Here is a 13,103-nt window from a genome sequence, read left to right on the forward strand (position 1 = left end):
CAAGCAAAATGCACCAAAATCTCTCAAAACTCCACTCCAAGTCTCCGGGATACAATCCTCAGCGCTGTGCTCCTTTATCTCTTTTAAAGTTGTGCATTTATAAATCCACGAAATGAAACATGGTATCCCTCCATCGGCGTGACGCGTGTGTGTTCACAAAGATGGAAAAAAAAAAACACACACACACAAGAAAGAATGAAAGTTGCCGGAGTGGCTTTCTCCGCGCGCCGAGCTGTTCCTCTTCTGAATGAAGCCATCTGAGTGCACATTGTAAAGTAGGGAGTTCTGTCTCCGCCCCTTACTGGAGTTCCGCTGACGTACATGCCCATATATGGCTCGCCGTCTCACTGTTTTTGTTTTCGGTCTCCTAGGCAATGACGTGAAGGGATTCCCTCACCCACACAACCGTTACGGAGCGGTCCAGAATAGCAGCGTTTACTATTCGCTTCCACGAGATATTTCTATTTTTATTTAGACATATTTTTGCTTTGTATTTTTATTGCTGAATAAAAGTATTTATACTTTTTAGGTTTTTATAGCTCAAAACGCATAAATAAACCCTGCCAACTTAGATCCACAATATAATAATGTACTAATCGTACTAATATTATGTTTTAATTAATACGCGATTTTCGTACGCTCCACACTGTCTGAAAGAGGAACGTTCAGTTACAGAAACCGCATAAACGCAGATCACGAGAACACGAATAAAAACAAACAAAATATAAACATAAATACCCAGATCACAGATAAATATTTGTAGGCAACTGCATAACTTTTAAGCGCACGAGTCTGCTACGTTATATTTTTTTAAGATTTAGAAACTTTGGACAGATTGCGTGTATTACATTCTGTCCCTAACAATATCGTTTCTACATTATGAGCACATTAAAACAATCCCTCGTGACATATTAGTCTAATATTTCTGCCTTCCCAGTAAACATTTAGGCGTTGATTCAACGTTGAAATAACGTCATGACTGCCGTCTAATCAACGTTCTCTTAAGGTTGAAAATGAAAGTTGAAAAGACGTCCAAACACAGACATTGAAAAGACGACTATTAGACGTATTTTGGACGTCCATTGACGTTTTTAATTGGTCCTGAAATAAATTACTTTTATAAAACGCATTTTGGACTTATAAAGATGGATTTTGGACGTCCATTGACGTTTAAAATATGTCCTTGACGGACAGACTACTTTTAGACCTATTTTGAACGTCCAGGGACGTTCCTTGTTTACTGGGTTCCCAGTAAAGTAATACATAGTTGTATCTTCTATTATTATTATTATTTCATATATTTTAATATATTATTAACAACAGCCTAACGCCTTTGGTTCAAACAGCAGGTAGGTATTGAAGGTTGTATAGGTGGAACATATCAACCTGGTGTAAGAAAAACAACAACACTGATAGTTAATGCCTACTGTGAGGCGGAACGTAGGGCAGAAACCTGGAGGAAAACTCCAGAGCAAGCCCCCCCCCCCCCCCCCCCCCCCTCCACCCGTTTTCTCCTCCTAGGATTAAGACACATACTGGTATCCCATACAATACTGTGATATATTTATACAAAATATAAATCCATGTCAAATGTAAAGATACAAATAAACAGGCTCGTGTTTTATGAAGTTTGACGGTTGCTATAGTGACGAGACCAGCGTATCTGCGACGCTCTAGCCAATCACATGGAGAGGGCGGGGTTATCCGGATTAGAGGTGGATTTAACAAAAGTGAGAGTAGGAAATACATCTTTGGCTTTCAATTTTTAATCACTGACTGGTGGATATATGTACGTTCATTATGTCACTCTCACTGAGGTGATTATCCGTGATTTTAATGAATGAGAGAGAGGGACAGAGAGAGAGAGAGAAAGAGAGAGAGAGAGAGAGAGAGAGAGAGAGGTAGAGAGAGAAAGAGAGAGAGAGAGAGAGAGAGAGAGAGAGAAAGAGAAAGAGAGAGAGAGAGAGAGAGAGAGAGAGAGAGAGAGAGAGAGAGAGAGAGAGAGAGAGAGAGAGAGGATAGCAACAATTAGTCAGCATGTGAACGTCATTGATGAAGAACGATGTGTTCTGGTCCAGTGGCAGGTAGGAGCCTGCTACTCAAATAGGATGACTAATGGCGAGCGTGTACATATAAAAAATATCTACCAGAAATATCAACGATAAGAACATTGCTACGTCAGAAAAACATCACATCATAGCATATGTGGGATGTTAAACGGGGAAGGAGTGAGAAGAGGATACACAGGCGACCCAGCCACATATTTCTGGGTTAGGACTGCTGCTGTTAGTGATGACAGCTCTTATGGCTACAGTTTTATAATCTGTAAGTCACATTACAAGGTACAGCTATGCAGTTATTTTAGCTCAACATTAAACCATAATTAAGGGTGTATTGAATTGCAATGTGCCTCCTGTTACTCCACGGGGTGTCTGATTTAGTCTGGAGATCTGTTTAGTTTACAAAACAACAAGTCGAACACACAGAAAGCAGCGGTAGCATGTGGCTTCCTCTCACAGCCCGTTCTGCATGTGTGTGTACAGGCGTTGCGTCGTCATGGAAACGCCGTTCCAGCACGTCTGACGCAAAGACGTCATGACGAGCCGGTCTTCTTTTTTTTCTGTCTCTCTCTCTCTCTTTTTTTTTTTTTTTGTTTTTGTTGCGCAGCAACCATGTTTCCGTGGTAACAGTGGAAGGGGCGGCGCACTAGTGATGCCACAAGGAATAGTTCAGTGAATCAGATCAATCGAGTCGGTTCACAGGACCGACCCTTTCAGCTCCTCCAAACTCTTCATTCTCTAGCACAACTCAAATCCCCAAATTTGCCAAGAGACATTATACTTCATACTACACAATCCAGAATCAAGTACATTTGATCTCTGTATAATAGACAAAAAGTACATGTAGATTTATGTACTTCTATAGTACATTTATAGAATAAAGTGACTATCACAATGGATTAATTTTCAGAACCTGTTTTCTATAGTTTCCCGTAGGAGAGACACGACTTGGATGCTGATTTGAGCGTTGGCCACCTGTTTACTCATGTTTTTTGTTATTTAAAAAATATTTTAACAAGAATGAGAGGCCTTCATCTTAAGAAATTAAGCATAGAAAAATCACGTAGCTAGAAAAAACAGAAAAAACTAAACCACTAATGTTAGAATGTCCCAAAGTAATCTCAAAGAGAACCTGGCCTGCACTTTACACACAATGTAAATAGGCTACCCAAGTGTCGATTCGCAAGTCATTCAAAGAATCGACTCACTCGTGAACAATACATTCTTGGCGCTTAAGAATCTTATAACCCGAGGTTTTAGGGAAACCTGAAAAGTTTTCCACGAAGATTGTGTTCACGTCTTTCGACGAACCTCTCGAGCTGAAATATCTCAGTTCAGACCTCCAGCAGCGTCTGACTCCGTCTGTACCGTCTTTGCTGGGTCTGCCGTTAGCCTGTTTGCTAACCACAACTAACGTTAAGCACTGCTAAGTAGTTAGCATTGCAGACTAGCAACATATGTGCGCGGAGTTGATGAAAACTTGCTGGTTTGCTCCTAGGTGCAGACACGTTTGTTTATAAAAAGCACGAACGCTAAACTAAAGAATAATATCTGCTTACAGCAGCCGTCTCAACGTATAAGCCAAGACTTTAGCCAAAGGAGCTACACAGAGCCGGGACGTTAACGTTATAACATCTCAGCATTTGTGCCCCAGCCACTGTTCATACACAAGCTGGATTTAAACCACGTCTTGAAGCAATTTTAACAATTAGCCAAGAACCCTGGCCAGAACCCTAAACCATTTTCAGACCCACAGAGAGCTCGGGACTTTTATCAACTGTGGCATTATTCTCAGAAACACTTATTTTTCATTCTATGTCCCAGTGTCTGTTAGTATTTATCATGTGTCTCTTGTGGCAGGAAAAATGGCGATACGTGACTGTTGTAATGAGTCTAACTGCAGGACCATGTTTTGGGTTATTCATCTGGGCAGACGATGTTGTTATTTGGATAAGTAACTTATTCGTGTAAACTGCAAGTTTAACTAACTTAATCTTGGGTGAGAACATGGTTGCCTATAGTACCAAGTTTGTTTTTATTGCAGTGAGCAGGGTTTTGTGTAGCTATTAATATTTTCACCAAGTCTTCATAGGCCATATGTTATATTTTATGATAATATATTATCAGGGTTACATTTATGATGGAGTTGATTTACACAACTGGGTTATGTCTTGCTTAAAGAGCATTTCATTTTATCCCAGAGTGATTTATAATGAAATGCACGTTCTCTGAACTCTTTAAACTTTGGTTCGGAGTTGCTTATTTATATTTAGTTTGTTTATTCTAATGCTCTTGCACTAGGAGTAAGGTGAAACCTTCAACGTTTGATAGGAGGAGCTTGCCGAAACCCAGACAGAGAGGCATTTGTTTTCTGCACTCTCTGTTTTCCTGTCTGTGGTCTCAGTACAGATCAAGCCCCCTGCAGCAATCACGAGAGTGGCCCATTTTCTGGGGAGGCGGGACGTCGTTGCCCACTTCCCTGCCCAAAATATTTGTAACCAGGCAACAGCGAGGCCCGTCCCACCACAGGACGGTGCTGTGAACGCCCCTCTTGGCTGTTTTCACTAGACACCATTACATAACCCTTGTGCTGATTTCCCATCAGCAGTGAACGAAATCTTCCTAAAATATTCCACACGGTGCCAGATCTGGCTGTCAAAGAATGGATAAAGCAGATACATTTATGGTGGTTCTGTGTAAGCTTTCCGAGCCACTTTATTTGAAAAACTTTACAGACTTTTTGACTTTCAGGCTTCTGTTGGCTGCGTACGAGGGGACTGCTGTGTTCGCAGGGACACACAGAGCTACACCGGCACCGAACATCTGCTGCTATTGAGCTAAACCTGGCTGACTGCCTTCCTACCTCCCGTTTACTTTGTTTTTATAGTCCTCCTGTGCGCTCTACTGACACGACAGAGACACCAGGCTCTTGTCCAAATAAACGCGGCAGATGTACATAAGTAACAAATATAATGACCTTTTCTTGTATATATCCTTCATACGAGACATACCCAAACTCTGTAGTATTCATATATGAATTGATATCAATGTATATATATATGTCTTTGTATATGTAAAAATCACCTGATCAGTGACCTTTCCGTTTTTTTTATATCATTTTTGTTTAAACGTGTATTAATAAGTAAGTCAGTGTGTCGCAGTCAGTGTGTTCTCGCTCTCTCTCGATAATTCTTTGGCCTCTCGGGTTGCTCCTAAGTGGGGAAACACTTGGTCGCGTCTGGAAACATCTGGCATGTCCAGCAGTATGAGGTCATTTTTCTGCCTGCCTTGCTCTCTTTGTGACTGGCTCTCTGTCTGTCTGTCTGTCTGTCTGCGCTAGTTGTGGAATGCATGAAGAAGTTGGGTTTGGGAAACAGTTCTTTGAGGGAAGGAGGATCACCCAGCCGACATGTGGTTCCCTCTCTGTCTTTAGGGTCACTCTGTTCAGACAGACAGCTTAAACGTATAACTCCCACCATGTCTGAGCCTCAAAGGACAGCCCTCCCAGTCTGAAGACAGGGGAACCAAGTCATTTGCTTTAAAACGACTAGTGTGGTGAGCTTATTTACACCAGAGGTTTACCATGAGGCGTCTATGTTGGTAAAAGCAAGCAGGCCTACCTCAGTCAGCTCAGTGTGGGCTATGACTGACCCTGACCTAAATAATGGTCATCTTTTATGACTTCATCATCCAGTGACAGACCACAAGTTCAAATGCAACCAGCGCTATGTTGCGCCAGTGTTCCTCTCCATTACGTTCCCAACATCCTGTCGGGACTGCCGCCTCGTGAGCGAGGAAGTGACGAAGAAACAGGAAAGTGTGTCTTGCTTTGATATCATGGAGATGTTAACTGTACAACAGCATTCCAGTGGCCACATTCACTGCTGTGGAATGTTTTAAAGGAAATGGGCTCCTTGACGTTTGGACTGTGCACTTGGCAAATATGAAGCATTGTTGGAATCACTACCTGACCTCACAAATGTCAGAATGCCATCAAATGTAGAAGGGATTACTGTCCAAAAATGGGGTACAGAATCCCTAAAAATACCTTTTGAGAAGAACGATGCTGAGGTACAAATGCGAGACATCCTCCAATTATCTTTCCTTTGTTGGCAAGACCATCTGACACTATCATGTAAGACGTTGCAACGAGGGAGGCTAAAGCTGCCATGCAGTGCAATCAGTGGGTTTAGCATTCGGCGGAGCAGTGTGACTCAAGCAGAATTACCCTGAAGCGCGTCAAACGTAGCCTACTTTCAGCAGGCCCTCTGCCAGACAGCCAGCGCAATGCTGGATCAGAGAGAGAGAAAGTGAGAGAGCCAGAGAGGGCACTCTTTCTCTTCCTCCTCTCTATCTCCATCAATCTCTCCAGTGCTCTATCTCAACCCCCACCTTCTCTCTCTCTCTCTCCAGCTCCTCTCCCCCACTCCTCCAGTGCTTATGCAACACTTGCCCTATTTTTCTGGGGGAGGTTGTGAGGGACGTTAAAGGGAGAGAGAGAGAAAGAGCAGGTGGGAGGGAAAGACCGAAGGGGGGGTGCAGTCAGTGCACATTGCACACGTCAGGTGGAAGACAAACTGTCCCTACCTGCACTCTCCCTCCTCCCCACCCCTCTCTTCATCACTACCTCCCTCTGCTTCTCTTCGTCATCCGTGTTCTCTGCCTCTCACCCACTCTTTCACTCGCCCCACTCCGGTGCTGTGCACTCAGAAGTAGGGAGCAGCCAACGAGCTGGACGCTCCCACCATTCCACACATAGCAGCATCACTGGAGGTCAGTTATCTCCAGCACAGTTCAAGCAAACCTAGTTCGACTCCCTACAGCCGTGGTCTAGCCTTACAGCAAAGGCATGTCAACAGATCGATGGGAGCTAACACGCTAATATACCTGCTAATCAATAGAAGCTTATGACTCACCAATTACCATCGTGTAAACTGCATTAAATAATCACATACTTGGTAAACTGCACGTGTAAATCGAATCTAAAACACGTGTGTGATGTCTCTTACTATAAGGCATACTATTACGTGTAATGTTTAATGCTTTAAGAAGCTTGTAGCGATGATCTCTCGGTCATTGGAGGAAGTCTTACGTCGTTTCCTTGAAGGAAGTGGAAGTAACACCGAAGTACAATATGTAGTACGTAGACTCCTGTTCATCAATAAGGAGTTTGCCACCCCTTACTGCTGTAACAGTGAGGTTATATGCTGAAATATTGCTGTGAGAATTGGATAGCGTTCAGCCACAAGAGCTGAGAGAGAGAAAGAGGTGAGATGGAGGTCAGATGCTGAAGTTGGAGGACTACGTTATGGGACAAACTCCTTTTAAAACAGAGCTCCATCGCTCCAGAGAATGCATATTTTGTTTAATTATCAGACGAGATTGACTTTGGAATATGTGACATTTCCAATCGAGAGCTCTTGGTGGGGAGTATTGTCTTAAGGAGGAGATGTTCTGCTTTTAAGAATCCTACCATTTGAAAATACAAAGAAAGGGCATGTGATATCAAGAACAATTACAATTAAACCGGCATTGTAATGTCATAAAACTGAGCCCAAACCAATTTAGCGATAATTACATTTCTTTTAATTAGTCAGGCCTTTATCGTGGGTCTGTGTTTTAAAGAACAATGGCACGATGAACCTATCGTATAGAACCGGTTGTTATCCAAGGCATATTTATTGGTAGTTAATTCTTGTAATTACCGATCTTCTCCTCTGACATCATCGTCATCATCACACCTCTGTACAGTGCCTTGGTATTAGCATTTGTTCCTCGTGGCTCCTGCCCATAAACCTGAGTTAATGAATCAGTCTGAGGCTCATGGCCAACCTGTTTTACACTCACTAACCGTCTGCACACCTGTGATTATATCTGATTCATCTTATCTACACCACAGCCGTGATTCAGCCACACTGCCACGGATGTATGTGTATTTCTCCACTAATCTCTCTCTGTATTTATCTTTGAATTAGTTTTTAATTCATTATATACGGTGTTGATGTTCATGTATAAACCCTTATGGCCGGATTGGTGGAAGGTGAAGAGTGGTGTACTGCATTTCAAGATAGATTTGAACGTGAGATGGATCTTGATTATTTTACATTTGCCAAGACGATAGAAAACAGTCCCCGTCAAATGTTTGGACACGCCCACTCAGGGAGGGTTTCCTTGGTATTGGGTCAGCACCAGTCAAAAGTTGGGACACCGTCTCATTCAATGGTACTTTTTACGTTTTATACTTGAGACTCTTCACAGTAGCCCCCTGTTGCTTTGACGACAGCTTCACACGCTCTCTCCGTTCTCTCAGTCGACTTCATGAGGTCGTCACCTGGAACGGTTTTCAGTGAACAGCCGTGGCCTCGTCGAGAGTTCATCTGTAGAACCGTTGAGAGCGTAACTAGGGTTGTGCAGAGGTAGGGGCTGGTACACAGCTCTATACAGTGACTAGCTCTACTCCACCAATCACCGATGAGGAGATGTGTCCAAACTTTTGATGGGTACTGTGTATGAGATGTACATAACAGCAGTACAATCGGTAGCACCGAAAAAAACGTCAGTGTGCATCACCAAACAACGTATCAACACATCGTTAAGTATCTGCTTTTACTTGTTTGTAATTTTTGGTGAACCGTTGCTACGTGATAATATACCCTCCGTAACTATGACAACCACACAAGACTGACATGGGTCTGAAAGGATGTTAAGCTATCCAAATCTGTGATTTATGTAATGGATTCCATTCTTGCTCATCATTTTATACGTAGTAACAGGATAAAGGGCATTCCAACTACAGTTGGAACTCCATTGTAGTTGGTGGGGTATGATAATGAATGAGTTGACGTAAACCGAACACAAATGCCAGTAAACATGCAGTGTGGGTGCCAACAGTCAAATATAATTTGAGTGATGCATTAGTCAGTAAGTGATGTATTCACACCCAAAAGAGTTGACATTTTCCCCATATTGTTGCTCTACTTCGTAAGCAGTGAATCCCATACGCTCGCTAATGAAAGAGGTCATTTATAGAAAAGCTGCCATGGATTTCAGTGACTGTACTGGCTGGTAAATAGCTCTGGATGTGATGCAAGCTTATGGAGCAGAGAGGCGTTGTGGCACATCCAGCTTTCTGTCTCTAAAATATCACGCAATTACCAGTACCGTAAAAATACATTAAGGACCCCATGCCAGCGTGTCTTTAAATACACCATGGTGACGGCTTCACTAGTATTGTGTTCATCAACATCAACAACCAGCCAGGTCTATATTTGCATCTTGGCAGACTCCTTATACAAGCTACCCTCAGCTCTCCTGCTCCTGCTGGATGTATGACTTCCACAGCCCTCCCCCACCCTGGCGAATACACCCCCACATGCTGCACTACAAATCTGGCTCTATTCCTGGAGCCACCCCCGGTGGTACGGCACTGAATTACTATGGCTGGCAGGAACAGGCTCAGAGCCGTGTCACTGCAGGCTGGCAGCCGGATCAATAAGGGCAAAGTGGAGTGGGCCGAGGGAGGGGATGAGAGGAACACAGATGGAGGGAGGTGGGCAAATCGTTGGCGGAATCTATTCATTCCCCCAGCACGTCACAGAACCACAGAAACACATGTTCTCCAAGCTGCAGCACACTTGTCTTCATCAGGAATCTGAGGTTCAGTGCCAGGGATTGGGGCGTGTATACTTCTACACTTTAAAACATTCGGGACAAAAGGCTTTTAAAATTAGGGTTTGGAACCCTTTAAATTCTTTAAATTATTGTGATTTTGAAAAATTCCAGTCTAGAGAAAGTCCCAATTTTCCACAGCATGGTGATAAACCCATGTCCCTCACAGAAAGATGATATCTGATGGGGATTATTTTATTAATAGTTGGGAGAAAAAAGCTTAAAATATTTTTAAAATCTGTACATGGCTGCTGCTAAAATATTATGACAATTCAGGGTCGTGGTGTGTCTGGAGCCTACCCGGAAGGCCTGGAGGTTGTGAGTTCGAGTCCCGCTCTGTGAGGAGTGTGGTGTGTTCTCCCTGTGTCTGTGTGGGTTTCCTCCGGGTGACTGTCTGTGAGGAGTGTGGTGTGTTCTCTCTGTGTCTGTGTGGGTTTCCTCCGGGTGACTGTCTGTGAGGAGTGTGGTGTGTTCTCTCTGTGTCTGTGTGGGTTTCCTCCGGGTGACTGTCTGTGAGGAGTGTGGTGTGTTCTCCCTGTGTCTGCGTGGGTTTCCTCCGGGTGAATGTCTGTGAGGAGTGTGGTGTGTTCTCCCTGTGTCTGCGTGGGTTTCCTCCGGGTGACTGTCTGTGAGGAGTGTGGTGTGTTCTCCCTGTGTCTGTGTGGGTTTCCTCCGGGTGCTCCGGTTTCCAACCACAGTCCAAAAACACACGTTGGTGGGTGGATTGGAGACTCAAAAGTCCATGTGAGTGTGTGAGTGAATGTGTGTTGCCCTGTAAAGGACTGGTGCCCCCTCCAGGAAGAGTTCCCGCCTTGCACTCAGCGACCCTGAATTGGATAAGGGTTACAGATAATGAATGAAATGCTAAAATAACACATAGAATAAGAAAAATAACACAAATAAATATTAGTGACAGTTGTAGTTAGATTGCTTCCTTGGGAAAGAAATCTTAATCCTGCATTTTTTTGTAAAAAAAATCCTGCAATTGTAAAAGCACCACTTAAAGCTTTCTGGTGTTTAAATCCCCTTTGATGATTTATTTTTTAACAATTGTTATAAATCAGCACTTTATAGAAGTGCAGACTCAGATTTGTGTTGAAGCTCGATACAAAAAATTAGCAAAGCTCTCTACATGAAGCTTAATCAATTATTTTTATGAATGTGATTTTATGCTTCTGTTAAAAAAAAAACAAATAAATAAAATACGGGACAGAAATACACACCCTATATATACTTTCGGACTGCCAAGGTACGTTGCCATAATGACTGTACAGATCCAGTGCCAGATTTGTCTGGTACAGAGACTAATTACTGAGAAGCTCAGCTATGATTAATGCAACAATTCCAAATTAGGAAATGCTCAGTGGAAGTCAGTGGTATTCACAAACGATAAATGGAAGAATGTTTGCAGACTGACTCATTTCATCCATAGGAACCTATTATGTTCCTCTCATCCATTCATTTATTCATTCATTGTCTGTAACTCTTATCCAGTTCAGGGTCGCGGTGGGTCCAGAGTCTACCTGGAATCATTGGGCGCAAGGCAGGAATACACCCTGGAGGGGGCGCCAGTCCTTCACAGGGCAACACAGACACACACACATTCACTCACACCTACGGACACTTTTGAGTCACCAATCCACCTACCAACGTGTGTTTTTGGATTGTGGGAGGAAACCCACGCAGACACAGAGAGAACACACCACACTCCTCACAGACAGTCGCCCGGAGGAAACCCACACGGACACGGGGAGAACACACCACACTCCTCACAGACAGTCGCCCGGAGGAAACCCACGCAGACACAGGGAGAACACACCACACTCCTCACAGACAGTCGCCCGGAGGAAACCCACACGGACACGGGGAGAACACACCACACTCCTCACAGACAGTCGCCCAGAGGAAACCCACGCAGACACGGAGAACACACCACACTCCTCACAGACAGTCACCCGGAGGAAACCCACACGGACACAGGGAGAACACACCACACTCTTCACAGACAGTCACTTGGAGCGGGAATCGAACCCACAACCTCCAGGTCCCTGGAGCTGTGTGATTGTGACACTACCTGCTGCGCCACCGTGCCGCCCTCCTCTCATCCAGCTCCTCTAAAAATAAAAGTAAATAAAACACGGAGATTGTTCTGTCATATGTCAAAATATCTAGAGAGAATGTATTGTATTTTTAAAGTGTATACATCAGTCACTCGTGTAGTTTTTCCTTGATGAGGGGCACTGCTTGTGTAGGGTACATATGTTGGGGTCAATGAATAAGCCTCTGGTAAGGATTGTGCTCACTATGAATGGCTGCGTATGTTGGGGTTCATAAAGGAAGATGGAAACACACGGGGACTGGCGTCCACAGCAAAAAATAATATTTCTAAAATATGTAAATGTATCGTTTTTAGTGGCCGAAGGGTTGCATTAAGGAAACTGGAGAGGACTCAGCTGGTGTTTTAAGCTTTTGTAGGAATTCAGGAAAAATGTATGAACATTTTAAAGCACTCAGAAGCATTTTGCTTTGAACTGATTCTAATACGTTCACTTGTTTCAGAGTTATTCATTTGTCAGGAGACATTAAGGAAGAATGAGCTCTCAAGAAGCCTTTACTGAGAATCTGACAGATGTGTATGAAAATCTGAAAAGACATCCCATGAAGAGAAAACTGTTATAAAGGCAAAGGATGACTAAACAACACTGAAACCCAGGGTAGTAAATTTAGTTGAGGCCACTGTGTAATTATATGTGAAATATGGCTTCTGCAAACACTGAAAATAAACAACTTGGTAGCCATTTTGTCTGGTCTCTCTCTGTTGCACATTACACATCCCAACAGCAACGTTAACACATCAGCTCACGTCATTAATCTGGAAACTTTAACGTGTTCATTTTATTTTAACGCAAATTCGGCCACAACTTCCTCCCCATAATTAACTAGTTTTACAGAGTCCAGTGATGTTTCAGCGGTTTCATTTGGAGGTGTAAATACAGCACCGCTACTGTTTAGGTCAGTAGTTAGATTACATTATGTTTCTGCTGAAATATGGATTGAATCTCAGCTTACGATCTCCGTTTCTCTCTCTCTCTCTCTCTTTCTCTCTCTCTCTCTCACACAAGTTCAGCACATAGTTTTTTTCTCAGGCCTCACCTAATACACATTTATTTCTTATGACGTTGTTGAAGCCGTAATATCAAGGTGCTTTTTCGTCTGTGAGCTGCGTGCTGTGATTTTCTCAATTAAAGCTCCAAGCTTCGTTGTTTTTGATTTTAATGTTCTCCGAAACAAACTGAGAGATTCTAATTAAAATATATTAAAAACTACTCTGACATGTAATAAATCACAGAGAACTGTTTCCTGTAGTCAATTTGT

The 13,103-nt window shown here is 43.1% G+C and overlaps 1 protein-coding gene across 3 annotated transcripts in view; it reads right to left on the reverse strand.

Annotated features, from left to right (window-relative positions):
* Positions 1-233, reverse strand: part of fosb (FBJ murine osteosarcoma viral oncogene homolog B) — a 9,218-nt gene extending 8,985 nt beyond the window's left edge. For all 3 annotated transcript variants that reach the window (XM_066684613.1, XM_066684612.1, XM_066684614.1), the window contains exon 1: positions 1-233. This exon is cut by the window's left edge and continues 101 nt beyond it. The gene's annotated coding sequence lies outside the window, so the exon portion shown is untranslated.
* Positions 234-13,103: the final 12,870 nt, after the last annotated feature.

Source organism: Hoplias malabaricus, chromosome 11, assembly GCF_029633855.1.
Source record: "Hoplias malabaricus isolate fHopMal1 chromosome 11, fHopMal1.hap1, whole genome shotgun sequence".
In the NCBI taxonomy this organism is placed as follows: domain Eukaryota; kingdom Metazoa; phylum Chordata; class Actinopteri; order Characiformes; family Erythrinidae; genus Hoplias; species Hoplias malabaricus.